Source organism: Cydia pomonella, chromosome 3, assembly GCF_033807575.1.
Source record: "Cydia pomonella isolate Wapato2018A chromosome 3, ilCydPomo1, whole genome shotgun sequence".
Classification (NCBI taxonomy): domain Eukaryota; kingdom Metazoa; phylum Arthropoda; class Insecta; order Lepidoptera; family Tortricidae; genus Cydia; species Cydia pomonella.
The window spans coordinates 23,823,884-23,841,368 of record NC_084705.1 but is presented as its reverse complement, the minus strand read 5'-3'; the positions used below and the strand labels follow the sequence as shown (position 1 = coordinate 23,841,368).

The 17,485-nt window shown below is 34.6% G+C and overlaps 1 protein-coding gene across 1 annotated transcript in view; it reads left to right on the top strand.

Moving 5' to 3' along the window:
• LOC133516366 (C3 and PZP-like alpha-2-macroglobulin domain-containing protein 8) overlaps positions 1-17,485 on the top strand; it is a 286,831-nt gene that overhangs the window by 164,633 nt on the left and 104,713 nt on the right. The window lies entirely within an intron of this gene.

Here is a 17,485-nt window from a genome sequence, read left to right as displayed (position 1 = left end):
CAGATCTGATTGAACCGCCTGCGTCAATGACTTCTAAGTATTCCTATCCTCTTGAATATTAAAATGTTATAAGGACATTATATTATATACTAGCCTATGTACAGTAAGCAAAACTGTTAGCATAATACCCCTGCATACAAATATGTATCCCGCGAGCTAGTCTCCTGTCTCTTCTTATTGCAGGCACTAGAGGTCTTGAGAATCTACACCGAACTATGTCATTTGCTCGCCAGATACTTGATAATATTTACCGACCATAAAGTGTTACGTACATGAGTTCCGATAAACTTTTCTGTGCGAGGCGGGCTTTGGGCACATGACCTTCTGTTTAGAATCTGCACGTCTTACGGTTTGGCTCCAGTGCGCTGTATTTTGTATAGTTCTATTTTGCAGTAATTCACAAGCTACATTGTTTTATATAAGAAAAAAAAAACATTGTAGCTATCTGATTTCTAATTAGTATTAGATATTTTTTCGAAAACTAATTATATAATTTGCTACGAGGTATAACTCAAACCAGTAAAGCTTAGCCGCTCATAATTTTTTTTAATAATATCTATCTAGTTAGTTTCATTTTGAAACTAGTTTTGATTTGACAACCCAGTTTTATCGGTTAAATTATGTCTGATATTTTCTGTCCCACTCTTAATACGCTTAGATAAATTATGCCAAGATAGAGACAAATAATCCTCCACTCCATTAAATCTGAAAAAGGGAATGCTTTTAAGAAATTAGCTAACTAATCTCTGTCTTGACTTAAAAGGGGATTATGTCGAAGAATAATGCTTGCTCTTTTTGTACTGTTCTTTTTCTACATTGATAAAAAATATATAGAAACATCTCTTAAGCACATTCATAAACTTTTTTCAAAGCTAATTGGTTTTTGTTTCTAATCAATCATTTTAATTAGCGATGTTGCTCCTTAAAAAATAAATCACTTTCATTTGTGGATTTAAATTATGGTCATTTTCTGATTCCTATTAGAAAAAACATTGTAGGTAGGCAAATTAAAGTTTCTTGGAATCTATTTCAATAAATTTATTCCGTTTGCTTACTGAAGTGGAGGTGCTACAGAGAATTAATATTGAACGCAAATTTATTTTAGCAGTAAACTTTGCTAATTTATTAACGTTTACTTATATATAGTTATTTACATTTAGGTATATTTGAGTTCCCTAAAAAAATAAATTAACAAACTAAACTTAAAACATAACTACCTAATCCTATCGAAAAAAGCTTCAAATTAAATAAAAGGTTAGGTTTGACAGTATTTTAATGTTTCTTCCGATATTAAACAACAAAGGAAGCTAATTTCAGAATGATAGGTACCAATATAAGTGCTGCTTCGTTGAACCCGTGTGTTGGAGTTAAACAATTACTCGTAGAATATGTGGTAGTGATTTCTCCAATGCGAATTATCTGTGAATTAACCAGAAAGCCCGCATTTGGTTTAACTCGTTGATTTACAACTAAGCGGGGACTAATACGTTAGTAAAAGACGTAATCCGTCAGAGCTAGGCGGAGTCGGTGAAATCCTCGTAAGTAAAGGGGATGAATTGAATTAATGTTGAAACTAGTTAGCTCGTCTGCGTTACTGAAGATCAAATCAAAAGTTGCAAGCCATTAACTACTCATTAAACTTATATTTATTTCTGAGAGAACCTGAAGAATATTTGCGTATTATATGTACTAGGTGGGTAATTTTTTTCATAAACCTGGAAAAACTACTCATGTTGCGAAGCACACGCACGTTAAATAAAATAAAAAGGTTAGTAATTCACTAATACAGCCATAATATTATTATGATTATTGATTACTAGCATTATAACTTACACAAGTAAAATTTAAAAGTATTGAAATTAATTAAATCATTTACTTGTAAATTTAGCGAGAACGCTTATACATAAATCTCCCAATAATAACTTTGAAGCGAGATTAACAGTTTACGAAATTGTCACCTGTCACTTGACAATTGTCACTGGCAAATGTCGGCGTGGTGAAATAGGTGCCAGGAAGTATATTCTAAATTAACAATTTGTTATGGTTTAGAACTGGTTTTGACACGACCTTGACGATCGTCTTGGAGATTGGCGCACATCTCACGCACGACTTTCATTTCATTCCGCATGCACAGTCAACGTGAGCAAATCTTCGTATCAAAATAAAATCAAAGCCGTAATACGTTGTTTAATCTGAATCGGACTCCAAGTACAAGCAATCCAGTGGATGACCACGATGACGCGCAGATTTATCAAATCTAACCTTTAATAACATGATATTACGAGTCAAGGCACACGTCTTCGTGACACGTTTTATATATACAATATTAATATTTCATTATTAAAATCACAGTGTCATTCAATTAGTTAATAGCATTATAGATGGACTCGTATCTTCTGGGACTTCCTTTGACGTATCGACTTTTCAAAGGCCTCATCCATCAATTGCTTGTTCTCCAGCTTTTTCAAAAACGTAAGAGTTATATTATTTATATTTTAATCAAAAGAATTATTGTCGTATGCTTAAAATTAAAATAATGTTTGCATTTGGTAGGTACTTAATTTTGTGAGGGCAAAGTTTAAAGCAAAACTAAAATAGCCAGTGATAGATAGGATTAATGAAATTAGTCTAGGGGCTGAGTGAGCGCCACTGCCTGCGGGATCTTCTAAACTAACAGCCCGCATTAACCGAGATCTCATGTTACACGATTAAGTGCTGAGTACTGAGTACTTAATTCACCTATAGTTTAAAACTCGAACATAGGCTCTTCAATTATTTTTATTCATTTTACATCAATGAGCGTCACTACAATTTTTTTTTTATTTGGATTGCTTAACAGAGCCCCTAGTGTACATTTTTTATTCGATTTCGTGACGTGACGTACGCGTTTGCGTTAAGTGTCATATAATATGGAATTTAGAAACAGCGCGCCAAGCGTGTGCACAGAAAATCAAATATATTTTCTAGTATCAAAACTATAAGCGGGACGCTTTGGAAACTCAAAATCTCATACAAAATGAGACCTAACTCAAACGCACGTCACGTTTGGCTATCGAATAAATTTACACTAGGGGTTCAAATAACTTTTTGGGTTTCTACCTCATAAAAATATAAAATTATGAGATCTTTAACAGTCCTTTTCTTTTAAATAAAAGCAATGATTTTTGGTACCCGTATAAATAGACGTTTAACAATCAAACCGTTATTTGAGTACTATTGAGTATTAGAACTAATTAAATTATTTTTATTTCAAGTAGAAACACTACTACCTATATAAATTATAAACTGAAATAAATAACATATTCTCAGAAAAAGTGGCCAAGGTCTTCAGTGCCCCAGGCTGGACTCGAACCAGCGTCCTCTGCTATCGCGGCAGGTGCCTGAGCCTTCAGTAAGAAATGCATACTTGGAAAAATTCGACCTATGCCGCCGTGACCCCGGTGGCCGCTATACCGGCCGCGACCAAGGATCCAAAGCACCTGGACCAAGGCACCTGCCGCGATTCCAGACTGAAGCACTGGAGGCCTTGGTCACTTTTTCTGAGTATATGACATTTATTTTAGTCTGTTATTTGAGTATTTTGACATATTTTTAACTGGTAATGATAAAATACGATTCTCTAATACGACTATACGAGTGATTTAAAGTGACGTTAACTACTTACATTTTCGACTTTAATATTTATAGTGTTGTATTAAATAACAAAAGAGAATCAATTATTACTAGGTCCCATCTGAACTTGAAATTTTGTTGGGTAAAATGAATATTGAGTGGGTAGAAAAACTTTGAGGCGGGTTCCATATCAATCACCCTTGTTGGGCGTGGATGTACGTACGGCGTACGGTAGATATCCAGTTTATCCAGGAACACTTTGTGTCATCAATCTTATCAAATTTCGATTGATTTTGGAGCATATTGAGAACTGTGAAATACAATTTTGTTATAATGCCCTTATGTGCGAACTCTGATTACACTCTTACACGGTGTAATCTGAGTTCTGATGTGATCATAAGTAACTTCCAATACTAGGTATAAGTAGGTATCACTACTTATTATAAAACAAAGTCCCCGGCCGCGTATGTCTGTCTGTATATCTGTATGTTCGCGATAAACCCAAAAACTTCTGAACATGCGGTTTTCACCTATCAATAAAGTGTTTCTCGAGGAAGATTTAAGTGTATAATAACGTATTAAGAATATATGTAACCCGTGCAATGCCGGGGCGGGTCGCTAGTTTATGACAGATCCAACTAAACCTAAGAAATAAACTATTTTATAGAAATACCTGGTAAATATTATAAGCTGACGTTTTTGTATTTTTTGTTATTATATTTCGTTTGATTTTTACAATTTTTTTATCAGTGACCGACAAAACTTACTGACTTGTCAGCATATCTTCTGCATAATTCACGTATAAGAAAATATTCAATGCTCATAAATAATTTTGAAGCTTATCACCGATATGCAATTGTTTAAAAGTAAAGTTAATTTGTTATAAGAATAACCACTTTTTCAGAGTGTCGGAAAGCTTACCACAGTCTGTTATAAATTTAATGAAGTTTACGTTCCAGGTCCTGGGTTCCATGCGGTTTGCGTACAAAGACACCTGCTCTTGACTTACTTAATTTCAGCATGTTAAAGCAATTAATTACCGCTTGAAATAGCTTGTTGTTAGCGCTTTTGCAGCGCTATTGCGGGCGCTCCCGCTAGTCGCATGCGGGGTCTAGACTGCAAGATTGAGATTTATAGGTACGTGGAAATTGCGAGGGTAGCTTTTACGAACGTGTTTAGCCTTGCCCCTTTATACTTTGCTGATTTTGAAATATAAACCCGTATATAAGGTGCTAACAAATTAGTTACAGATATGTTTATAGCTGGTAGTTCTCGGCTCCTGGAGTATATTTAAGTATGAAACATTGTAGGTGTTATGGTGTTTTTTTGGAGAAAATTGGAAAACAAATTTGATACGTAGAAACACATTGATAATGAGATAATTAAATGAGATCTTTTTTAACAAATTCTAGAAACTCCTATACCTAATACTTAACTGGCCACTTCACGTTGATAAATCAATCGTCAATAACATGTTGACAATGAAATTTAAGACAAATAATTGTGGTGTTTTCAGCCAAACGGGTACTTATTTTCGGTTGTCAATAACATAACAAATTGTTTCTACCGACAATATGGCCAGTCCTTTTAGTTGAAAACGTCTCAATTTTTGACATGAAAGAAAGTGTTTAACATCTTGTCAGTTAAATGCACATGATGATTATTTTTAGATAGAAATATACTTATTTATATTGTGAAATTAAAATGAAATATTTTCTTAATTTATATTTAAAGTTGTTTTAGTGTAAAGTACCATCTCTTAAAATAGCGGTAGCTAATTTGTTAGTACTTATATAATATAGGGAAGGGTCTACGCGTTGTTAAGTGATGCACAAGGTGAATGATAGTCAAGCTCTGGTCACATCTGTATTGGACAAATAACAAAACAAAACATTTACTTATTTTTTTAACTAACTATTTGACTCAAAAAAATACTATATATGGATTTTTCGGGGACTTGACGTGCCAGGGTAATGAAGTTTAATTTTTTTTTCTGTCTATTATTAATTGTTATTATATAAAAGTTGGAAAAACAGAAAAACAGAAGTCGTGCCCCAGTTTGTTTAGAAGGCAGAATAACGAAAAGAAAATATTGGTACTTTTACCATCTGGACGCGGAAAATTGGCCTTTTGAAGCATGACGATAAACCGATTTGTGACTTTTATTTCGATTAACTTATTTCTTTTGATTTGTAAAAAGTTGGCAGTTCCTAGGGCCATTACCTTACCTAATCTACCTATGTAGGTATTTATTTTTATTCTTCGACATTTTTAAACATACGAAACATTTAAAATATCAGTTTGTAATGTATACAAAATAACTTTCTAACCAACTGTCTACTTGACGACTGCTCTGTCTGGATGTACGTAACTTCGAAACTTTTATATGAGAGTCGCAATAAAACACAGTTATTGTAGTTTTATGAGAGGAATCTGCGTTTTATACCATCCGCTATGGCGGATGCTGCCATGCCAGACTACTTTAATAGTTTTTTTATTCATGCTCAACATAGCAAAGAGACTTGTCAAGAAGAATTTAAAATAATTCTACGTCCCAAATCATTACAAAGTAGTTATATATACGAAATAGTTAATATATACTACCTACGACACTTTTTAAGATAAAATAGTTATACATATAATACCAAGAACATTGCTTTATATTTTACTATGGTTATTTATTTTAATCTAGACACGCGGTAGCGTGTCCAACCAAGTTTAGGTACACATAACACAAGCAGGTACAATAATATAGATCGTGTCATTCTCGAAGATGCTTGCCTTGACTCGTAATATCAAGTTATTAAAGGTTAGATTTGAAAAACTACGAACTATATACAAATTGTTCTGAAATAATATTTGTTTTTGAAAATTATTAATTTCCAACCATTAAACCAAAGTAAAACTGAGCAAAGATATTTTCTGCTTGTATTATATTAACAATATAAAACTTTTTATTAATGTGCCGATAATATTGCATTTTATCATTCCTACGTATATTATAATGCATGTACAAAAAAAATCATATTAAAATTAAATAAAACTCACTGCGAGCGTTAATTTGCAATCTATCGAAATCCAAATAAGTTCATTGTTTACTAATCTAAATGAAGCATGAAGAATGAATCTGTAGCTCCATGTTATTTTGTTGCTCGAGCGTCGACTGCTGACAGCTTTTGGAAATTCAAATTTTAAATTAAATTTAGGTACTACTACGCTTTACGTTTACACTTTATTCGTAAGAAATATAATTGGAGATACCAGTTTCTAATTCGTAATCGTTAAGCCAGCTTAACAATAATAATATCATAAATTAGGCAGTTATAGTTCGTGTCATCCACGATGACGCGCAGATATGTCAAATCTGACCAGGCACGCGTCCTAGAGTGTATCAAATATTAAAAAATAATGAGAAAGGTGTATTTTATAGATAAGAATGGTTAGAAATCTTGACTTATTTCCACATGTGTTGATTTTAAATGATACACATTAAATACCGGTCATTTGGATTTGATTCGTAATGTTTCAAAGTTAGTATTTTCCTCGCGTTGGTCTAGTGAAAATTATTGTGTTTCACTCGGAAGCAATTAAGCTTCGTGCATTGAAACCCTAGGAACGCTCCCTTCGGCCGCGTACGCAACCAGAGGTTCGTAACCAGATGCGATCGAATACTTTTTCGGTCTTGTACGAAACCGGTTGCGATCAAAAACTAATTCCGTCTTACCCGTAACCAGTTACGATCGAACACTTCTCGTTCTTATACGAAACCAATGTCTAGGCCATCTAGCTAGTCTAGCTATAGGTTTTTTCAAAACTCAATATAACATATTTAGATTTTATATGAAACCTTTACAGTAGGTAATATAACAAATCACTGGCCACTTAAACAGTACTTCAGGTGAGTTCTAATCTGATTACTCTAGACAATGTCATTATATTGTTAGCTGTCATTAGTTATTATTCGCATATGTGCAAATAATGTATGTACGTAATAAAAATGAATGATATAAACGCTGCAATTGATTTTATTACGACAAGAAGAGGAGGGCGTTCGATGTTGTTAGCAGGACGAAGATATCATCACAAGAAATTTTATCGTAAAGGTTCGTTCTGGTTGTGCTACTACAACAATGAAAATGGATGCAAGGGAAGTGTAACATTAAACGATAGAAATGAAATAGTAAAAGAGAGAGAACATCATAGTGAATGTAAGCCTAATTTTGTTCAAAACAGAATTTGGAAGGAATTGGATAATCTTAAGGAAAGGTCAAGCACAAATTTTGATTCGATTCAGAAACAGTACGAGGCTATGGTTTTTAATCTTGAAAATGAAGGGTTGGATTTGATAGAAAATATGCCAACATACGAGGGAGTTAAAACAGGACTGAATAATGCAAGAAACAAAGTCCTGGGTGTCAAAAAAATTAGATTTTCTGCAGGAAGTGAAGTGATAATACCGAAAAAATTCCTAAACTTTCTATTAAGAGATTATGATAATGTGGAAGAGAATAAAAGAATTATTTTATTTTGTGGGGCAAAAGTTAGAACATCGATCGAAGAAGGAGGTTTTAAGCATATTTTAGCTGATGGAACATTTAAGTCGTGCCCGGTGGGGTTTAAGCAACGGTGTACAGTTGCTTAAATACATGGTCTAGACGAAGAAACCCGTTCTATAAAACCTTTAATTTTTTGTTTCCTTCCTGACAAAAAGGTAGAAACATATGAAACTATGTTGTATCTGATTAAATCAAGCTTTCCTGACTGGAAGCCGACAAAGGTTACAGTGGATTTTGAGATAGCAGCTATGCATGCATTGAGAAAAGTTTATCCAAAGATAGAGATCAAGGGATGCTTTTTCCATTTCAATAGATGCTTATTCCGAAAAGCCAAAAAGTTGAATATCTCATCACGAGTTAAAAAAAGACATGTGTCTAGATGTGCTGGACTGGCACGGCTGCCAAAGCACTTCATACAAACCGGTATGCAGTATGTAATGCGTAAGAGCCCTAAGGGCGAAGATATTAAGAAATTTAATAATTATTTTAAAAAACAGTGGTTCACAAAAACAGCCTTTTCTAAAATTTGCTGTTGTGAACAGGAGGAAATAAGAACCACCAACAATATAGAAGGGTGGCATAGCCGCATCAACAGGTTTATTGGCAAGAAATATCCGACGATGGCTCACTTATTGGACGTATTATTAAAAGAGAGCAAATCTACACGGACATTCAAATGCAACAACAAAAAGGCAAAAACTTATTTAGAAATTGATGAAGAAATTGCTAACGCTGTTAAAGATTTGAAGGCCGGATGTATGTGTGTGGGCCACTGTTTAGAAATTATATGTCCGTATGCTTTTACGTTTTAATAAGGAACAATGTACAGTCAGCATCAAAATATGTACTTATACATTTCATAACTTATGTCTGTCATATTTGACAGTCAAAATTGTAAATGTACATATTTTTGGTGCTGACCGTACCTACATATTAGAAGAAAATATAAGCGATTTTGATTTTTACTGTGTGATGAAAAGCTGTTTAGTTTATTTCAAACAAAATTACTACAAACTTTTTTATTTTTAAATAAATATTTTTTTGAACTTTAAATAGTTTTTCTTTAGCAACCTTCTATTTTGATGCTGTCGATATCGTTGTATTGTTCCATTGTTGATCATAAATTAACTACAGCAAAAGAAACGCTTAATAAATATATATGTAATTTAATTATAACAGGGTGCACCTAGTACATTAGATACTGTCGAATGAATTACAATTAATGCTTGTCGCATAACATTCACAATTTCTTGCGTATGAGCTGGACTAAACTCATCGCAAAGAGGTGCCTCCATCAAGTCCTCCCAGTTATCAGCTGATAAATGGTCGGCACATACATGAGTGTTACCTGGTATAAAAAAGTTTAAGTCACACAACATCCGTACCCTTACCATGTCGGGTATCAATAATAAATCAGTATTTGGACATCCAATAAATATGCAACTATTTATGTTCTCGTATGCTCGTACCAGACTCATGGCTAATTAATACTTTGTTTATATTGACGAGTAACAACTGTAAATGTCAAGCAAATTAAGTCATAGTAGTTACTGTCAAGGAATGTCAGTGCTTCATGTCTCTTAAGCCAGTGTCTTTTAAGGAACAAGGTTATAATATTGTATTTGCCAACAAAGTATTTGAATATTATCAGATGGTACAAATTTTGTGTTCTGATTTTTGACTGGATATATAACGTGTACAGTACTTATACTGTATAACAAGGTGTATAAAATATAATCTTAGCTGACTGAAAAACTATTTTGTTCTTTTTCGTAACCAGTTACGAACGAACACTTTTCATTGTTGTACGAAACCTTTCGACCGTTGATAAACTATAAACTTGATAGTTTCGTACAACAATGAAAAGTGTTCGTTCGTAACTGGTTACGAAAAAGAACAAAATAGTTTTTGATCGCAACCAGTTACGTACAAGACCGAAAAAGTATTCGATCGCAACTGGTTACGAAAGTCTGGTTGCGTACGCGGCCGAAGGGGGAACGCTCAAGATTCCACTTTTCACACCACTCGCTACGTTCGTTTAATTTTGGAATCTTTCTCGTGCTAGGATATAAATATTAGCACGAGCGGTTAAGGTGCAGTAGGTTTAGAAAACCGAGTTTTAAATAGTCGTAGCGCTTTTTTGGATCAAAATACGGCTGCCTTAAATATAATTAGCAATCTTGATGCCGTTTTCTAGGGGCAGTATTGATTCTACTCTTGAGTTTTTGAATTTTGCTCGATAAAAAAATCACGAACATAGGTCTAAAATGCACTTAAACTTTTCGTAACAAATTATGTACAAAAGCTAAAAATATGAAATATGCTTCTCAAAATCGGCAATATCATATTTGAGGGAACGTATTGATTACTTTTTTATTTATTTCAACTCACAAAAAAAATAAAATTAAAAAACATGATATATGCGCTCCCAGACGCGCACTTCTATCTCGCTCACGCTTACGCTCAGTGCGAGTGAGAGATAAACACAAACTTACTGGGCCTTAAATAACAACTTTGCCCCTTGTTTAAAACAAATAACTGTTGTATACGTCTGTTCTATCGGCCCGTATAAATATTTACTAAAGATATGACATGGATTAAGATATGCCAGTATCAAAAGTGACGTTTCTTTAAACAAAAACGTCACTTGTGACACTGACATATCATATCTCCTAATATGGCGCGCACTGTCAAAAAGTTATCAGATCTCATGTAGAGCCAAGCATCTAACTCCACGCGAGCTCCTGCTACAACTTTTGAACAGTGTGAACCATATGGTCTCGTCTTGTCTTGGCAACATTTTACAACAAAAATGTTTTTGCTGGGTTGTTTATTTATTCAAGTATGGAGATGGCCATGGCAAAAAAATGATTTTCCAGATGCCCTGTTGAGTAATAAAATAACAAACAAGCACACCAGAGGACTTTTATCAAACTTTTTTTTGCAAATATTGAGGATAATAAATAAGAAATCTGCGTAAAAAGTTTGCCCCGCCGAGACTGAACATGAATACTTTAAGGAAATTCGAGAATTTTGATCAATCTCATTAGACCTGACGACACTTTGCAAACTTGGCAACGTTTTTTTGATGTATTTTAAAGTATTTGCGTAAGTGTCGGATTACAAAATTAAAAACATTGTAGCCTGATTAAGGGTTTGATGCACATTTTTGGGGCGCAATTTCACGTTGTATTTTTTGTCATTAGTAACATTAGCAATTCTTACGACAACTGCATTAGTATCATAATTCATAAGATACGTTAGTATGCGTCTTTTATTTTTTTTATTTCAAAGGTTTTTTTTTTATATTTGTTGCAGATTCTCATTGTTATAATTATTTACTTCCACTTGACTCATACTCACACAAACACACACACTTACACATTTGTCATTAAACTAAGTTAACATTAACAACATCTACTTATTGGAAATTTAAGTTAGAGTAAGTAATAATTATTGCTAAAATAAAAATTGCTTAAAAAAATTCAATAGTCAAAAAGTCGTTGATTACCATTATTACCAATAGTTTTTGAACTTAATTACATCCTTTTATATTATATCCTCTATAATAGTAGAGATCCTATTAAATTAGATCCATATTGTATTATATTATAAACATAGCTTGACGCAACGGTTCCCTTAAATAAATATATTCCAGTTGGTGATTTAGTTTTTCTAAATACGGAGTTTCCCCTATGCGCTCAGTCACCAAACACATTTCCTTTGAAGTAGATTTCCAGTAAATTTAGCACGAATTTGTTCAATATCTATGATGTGACCCAAGCTACAAAACATTCTTCGTTGTTTATAAGTACACAAAATATTTTTTTTTTGTTAATGTTTCTACAATTTTATTGAACAAGTAAGTGAGAATATATACTGATATCTGGAGGAAAGCACACTTAGCAAAGTGCAAATGCAGACACACATAAAGCTCCCGACAAAAAAAAAGACGGCAACAATTTATATTAATTATGTACAAAATATTGGTGAGACGCTTATCGCTTGTACCACGTATTTTAAGGTTGATATTCATATTCACACTGCAAAAAGAGGCCTTTTTCTCTTTAATAATCGTAGTCAGTCTGATGGAAATAATTGAAAGGAACATGTCCTTTAGCATAGACTACTCGCATGCTTATTGGGAATTTTGAATCTCTCCTTATACAATGCAGCCTTTAGAAAGATACGCATTACTACTTTTTATCATCATTTAATACCAAAAAAATAACTACGAAGTAAGGACTTTGATTTCATAAATAAGTATGTGAAATTTATGTCTTTCCCACACACGGCACAAGCAAAATTGTGTTCCAACTGTCCCTAATATTTAGGACGGCCTTTCGAAAATGTGGTGAATCGTGAGGACTATACCAATACTAGTTTAAAAATTTGCTATGTGCTTTTATTTACAAGCGAGCCTTTCTGTGGCAATTAATGTTTAAAAACACTTTTAGAATTATCTAAGCGTTTTATAAACCTGTCCTCCCTAAAAAAATTACTATGTAATAGTATTTTATGCAACAGTTGTATAAGAAGGGTCAAAAAAGGCGAGTGGCGTGAGTTACAATGTGAGCCGGAGCCGAAGGCGTAGGCGAAGGCGTAGGCGAAGGCGTAGGCGAACATTGTAAAGGAATACGCCACGAGAATTTTTTGACCTACTTATACAACGTTGCATACAATATTTTTCCTACGAGTCAACAAAAATAAATCTTAATTTAGGTAAACAAATTACAGCAAAAGTATATAGCCAAGACGCGCGAGCATACCTTGTTACGCGCCCGGCCCGCCCCGGGCCGCGGCCGGCCGGTCGGCGACACCTCCTCGTAACTCATGAGGCCCTGGTACATGCTACTTGCTAAATTAATTTTTTGGACAGTTTTTTCTCAATTTTGGCCACCGTAGCCTACGGAGACTAACAAGCAACGCTAAGCGGTCTTCGTAGTCTATGGGTGTTGCTATATTACGGGTGTCACATGCGTGTTTCTGACTTATGAAGTAATTATTTTTACTATGCAACCAAATGAATATTTTGTAAGTTGGCATCAATGCACTTAGTTTAAAACTGTATTCATTTTGGTTTTGTTAGGTTGGTAGCCATTAATCGCAGTAACATTATAGCTTATAAAAGCACAAGAGCTTTTAAGAGGAATAGACAATATAGACTTTTCTTGAAATCTTTTATGTATGTTCTTATATTCGTGTTAATGAATGCATAAATGACAGATAACAGTAGAGGAGTAGGAAAAACACATAAAATATACCACCTTTTAGGAAAATCTACCCTAAGGAGAAAAAACCTATCTAATGCTTATGACATAAACACAATTCTCTTCTAGTGTACCAACTGCACCGGCAGAAAACCAGAAATTCAATAAACATAAAAATGAAATGTAATAAAGCCGCTTATCAGTCAGAAGCAGGCGAGGCAATATTCTTTTCGATCCTTGCAATAACGCCGTAAGCGACATAAAAATATATTTTTATTATTTACGCGTGTTTTATAATTTTCGTAAGCCGTCAAGCTTATCCTTTACCACGAACAGTTTTGTCGCTTTGGGTGTTCGGCTTTTCCTTAAATTATAGGGGCTCTGGGGATCCGATGAGAGAAACTGGGGGCGGATGATCTATATCGAGTACTGGACGTTTTATTCAAGTGATTCTCGAGAGAAATATTGTCTTGGAATTCTTGAAAATATACGAAAGGGTATGTTTTGAATGAATACTTAGTATGCATTATTGAACTCTGAAGGGCAACTTATTTTTCATACCTATGGATATACTATATCTTTTGTGTTGAAGCTGTACAATTTTGGTCATACATTTGTAGATTAAAATTTTGCAAAAAATCGAGGCGCCACGAATTTTTCCTGTAGTTGACTCTGTTCACCCAGCTCAAATCACCTGGGTCAATTAAGTAAACTAAAAATACACTTTATTCACCTTTACGTCATTGTCAAATTTGTGACATATTTTTCGTTTACTTTGTTCACCCAAGGTGCATTAGGTAAACTATTAGTTTACTTAATGTACTTGTGACCAACTGCAGGTGAACTAAGTTTTTTTAAAGTTTATTTGATGTATTTATGACCGAATGCAGAAGAATTAAGCCGACTTAAATTTAATGTTCACGATGAATTTTATTGCCGATGCACCAAGTATATTTTTTCTTCGATTTAGTTTTTCTAACAGGGTCAAGTATTATGTTAGTTCCTAAATATAGTAAGTTTACCTGAAATAAATATATTCAAGACAGGAAAGGACTCTGACTTCGCAGTAGAAAACTAATTTGTTTTGTTCTACTACTGAGTTCCGAATAAAATAATCCGTTAAATCCTATTGCAATGTATAAAATTTGATTAAAAATTATGAGATTAGGCCAAACGGGTCTTATAACTCTTATAATATTACCAGGAGAATGAATGCAGTGTATAATTGTTTAAATGAAACGGCCATAGCATGCTCATTGATATATTCAAAACGAAGGAATTTCAAAGAGAGCACTGATGGCCTAGCGTTAAGTACCACGTACCACAAAATGAGCAAGTAAGTAGTTTCTGAAATTACTGAAATGTTTTAAGTGCAAGAAAAACGTGTAATACTAGACACAAAAACGATTCCAGTCTATAGTTCCTTAATACTGTACAGAAATATCAGTGAGACTGCAAGTTTTCTGAATAATAAGTAATTTACAAACCGAGGAAAGGTTTATAAAAATTCCAAATGAAATGTTTAAGCTTTGTGTCCACTTTAGCTAGTGACATCTCGTATGCGATAGAAGAACTCAAACTGTAAGGTGGCGAGTAGCCGAACTAACCATAGGTATATCTGTCAATAATGTTGGCTCCACATGATAACTTTACACGCTCGAAAAAAGTATCTAAAGGACTCAGCAAGGAGGTTACATTGTTAAATACGACTAAATTACGTAGGTCGTTTTCGAGTATGTTGACGGCAAAGTAAAAACTTGTTTTTAATTTCGTCGTAATGCTTATATTCTGTCCCTCGCTCCCTGTCACGCATATAGCAATTCAATCCAGTATTTTGGTGGCATTTGTAAAATGGGACAATTTTGCCAGCGTCAAGGTTGAACGATCAAATTTATATAAAGATTTCACCATATAAAAATGTGCTCGTAAAGCATGACGTTGTACGGTGATTGCTCATAGTAAAGTGATAGCAGCGGGCTAAGCACGGTCGCATTTTTATCGCCTGTCACCATGCTTGTCACGTTCTAATAGGTATGTAAGTGCGAAAGTGACAGGCATAGTGACAAATGATAAAAATGCAACCATGCTGCCACCGCTGGACTTTACAAATTTAATAGCTACGATGGATTGCCGGGCTTCCTATAATTCCTTACTAATACCTCACTAAAACCTCTTTAGTTAATAAAACATTCATATATCATTCAGATACTTTATTTAACGTATATAAATTTGACTAACATTTGCTTGACATTAGAAAAAAATCATAACGTTTGTGTTATAAATATTACAATAATGTACTTCCCCTCCAAAGTGTGCCAGCGCCACTAGGTAAACACCACATTTTTATAGGAATATAACGCTATGGTGGCGCTTAACTCTGTCGCAGTGTGAATGCAATCAGTTTTCGTGTGCTGTCGCCATTTGTATGGTTGGTGTACACACTGTCGTGTCGGATAGAGCTAATTCTGCTTGACATTTGCAATGTCAAATTGGGCTAACATAGGTCAATCTAAAGTATGGACGGTAGAGAAAGGACGACAATCTCTTATGGCAGAACTATTGCAAAAGTGACCAGCTTTCAGCTTTAACCCTTTGAACGCCAAGAAAATAAAATAAAAGCGTCGTTATCTAGTCCACAGCGCCAAGGTAACTATAGGTGTCATGACGTACGCTGTCAAAGTAAACTTTTTTCAAGTAAGGGTTAGGTACAAAAGGTTAAATTATAGTTCCTAATAATCTCTCCAGTGGCGCTAGGTAGGCTCGTCGTAATTTGGTCGGGTTATTTGCTGCCCCTCCCCATTTCATCTCTATATTATTATAGGTATATGATTCATGTAATATCCATGAGCCTACCTAGCGCCACCGGAGAGATTAGGAACTATTATTTAACCCTTTACCAGGCTGACAGTTCAAAAATGACAATCGAATGTCAGTCTTACTCATCGAAAATAGAACACATGTTTGAAGAGCCGCATGTGGGAAATATATATTCCTTAGCCTGGTAAAGGGTAAACCTTTTCAACGCTTTCTCCCTCTTATCAAAATGTGGCATATACGCCAATATGTCAACTATTGAGAAACGAATTTAAACCTTATCTGTCAACAGTAAAATTGCTTTGACAGCGTCTGCCATGACCTCTTTAGTGGTCGTTGGCGTGGTAGGCACGACAGCACACGAGCACTTTAGTGGCTCTTGGCGTTCAAAAGGTTAAAGCTGAAAGCTGGTTACTTTTGCAATAGTTCTGTCATAAGAGATTTTCGTCCTTTCTCTACCGTCTATGGACGTAGGATGGGTGATAGGTTAGGATGAGCGAAAACGAGATATGCAGTACAGATTAACATTCTGAACGCCAAAAATACCTAAAATCGTCGTTACTTGTCGTACCCACAGCGCCAAGGACACCTATATAGGTGTTCTGGCAGACGCTGTCAAAGTAACCTTCACACTTTCGAATACCTAAGGTTTACATTGGCCCCCTTGCGCCCGGGATTTTGGTGTTTGACTGATGTTGTGTTTATGACATAAAGCATTCAAAGGGTTAATGTATGGGTATCAAAGAGAATTTGAAATAGAGGTGGATTGTAAAAAAAAAAAACTTTGTAACCACGATAAATTACTGCCATTTTCCGACACATGATTAAAACTTTTAGAACGCCATTTGACTTTGATCATTATTCTTTCACTGATATATGTTAAATTTGTTAATGAATAAATCTAATAGATCAAAAGCCAAATGCATGGCGGTATCGTTTCGAGCGATGGCGCCACAACCTTTAGCCGATGCTCGGTATGATGTTGCCACTTTTTATTCGTGCGTTCCAAAAGTTTTAATCATATGTCGAAAGATGGCAGTAACTTTACTGTGGCTACAAAATTTGCTCTTTGGTAATATGTAGTCGCCATTATATATATCGGAGCGGCCAAGATACTCACAAATATCCGAACATGCCTCTATTGTCAAGGCGTTAGAGTGCATGTTTCGATATTTTTGTGCACTTCGGCCGCTTCGTTATGAGCGGTTTCAGCCTAGCGTATACGGCCCTTACAGCGATACGAGCTTATACGCGCGTTACATTTCCCTGCATTTGCTTTTTACGGGCATACGC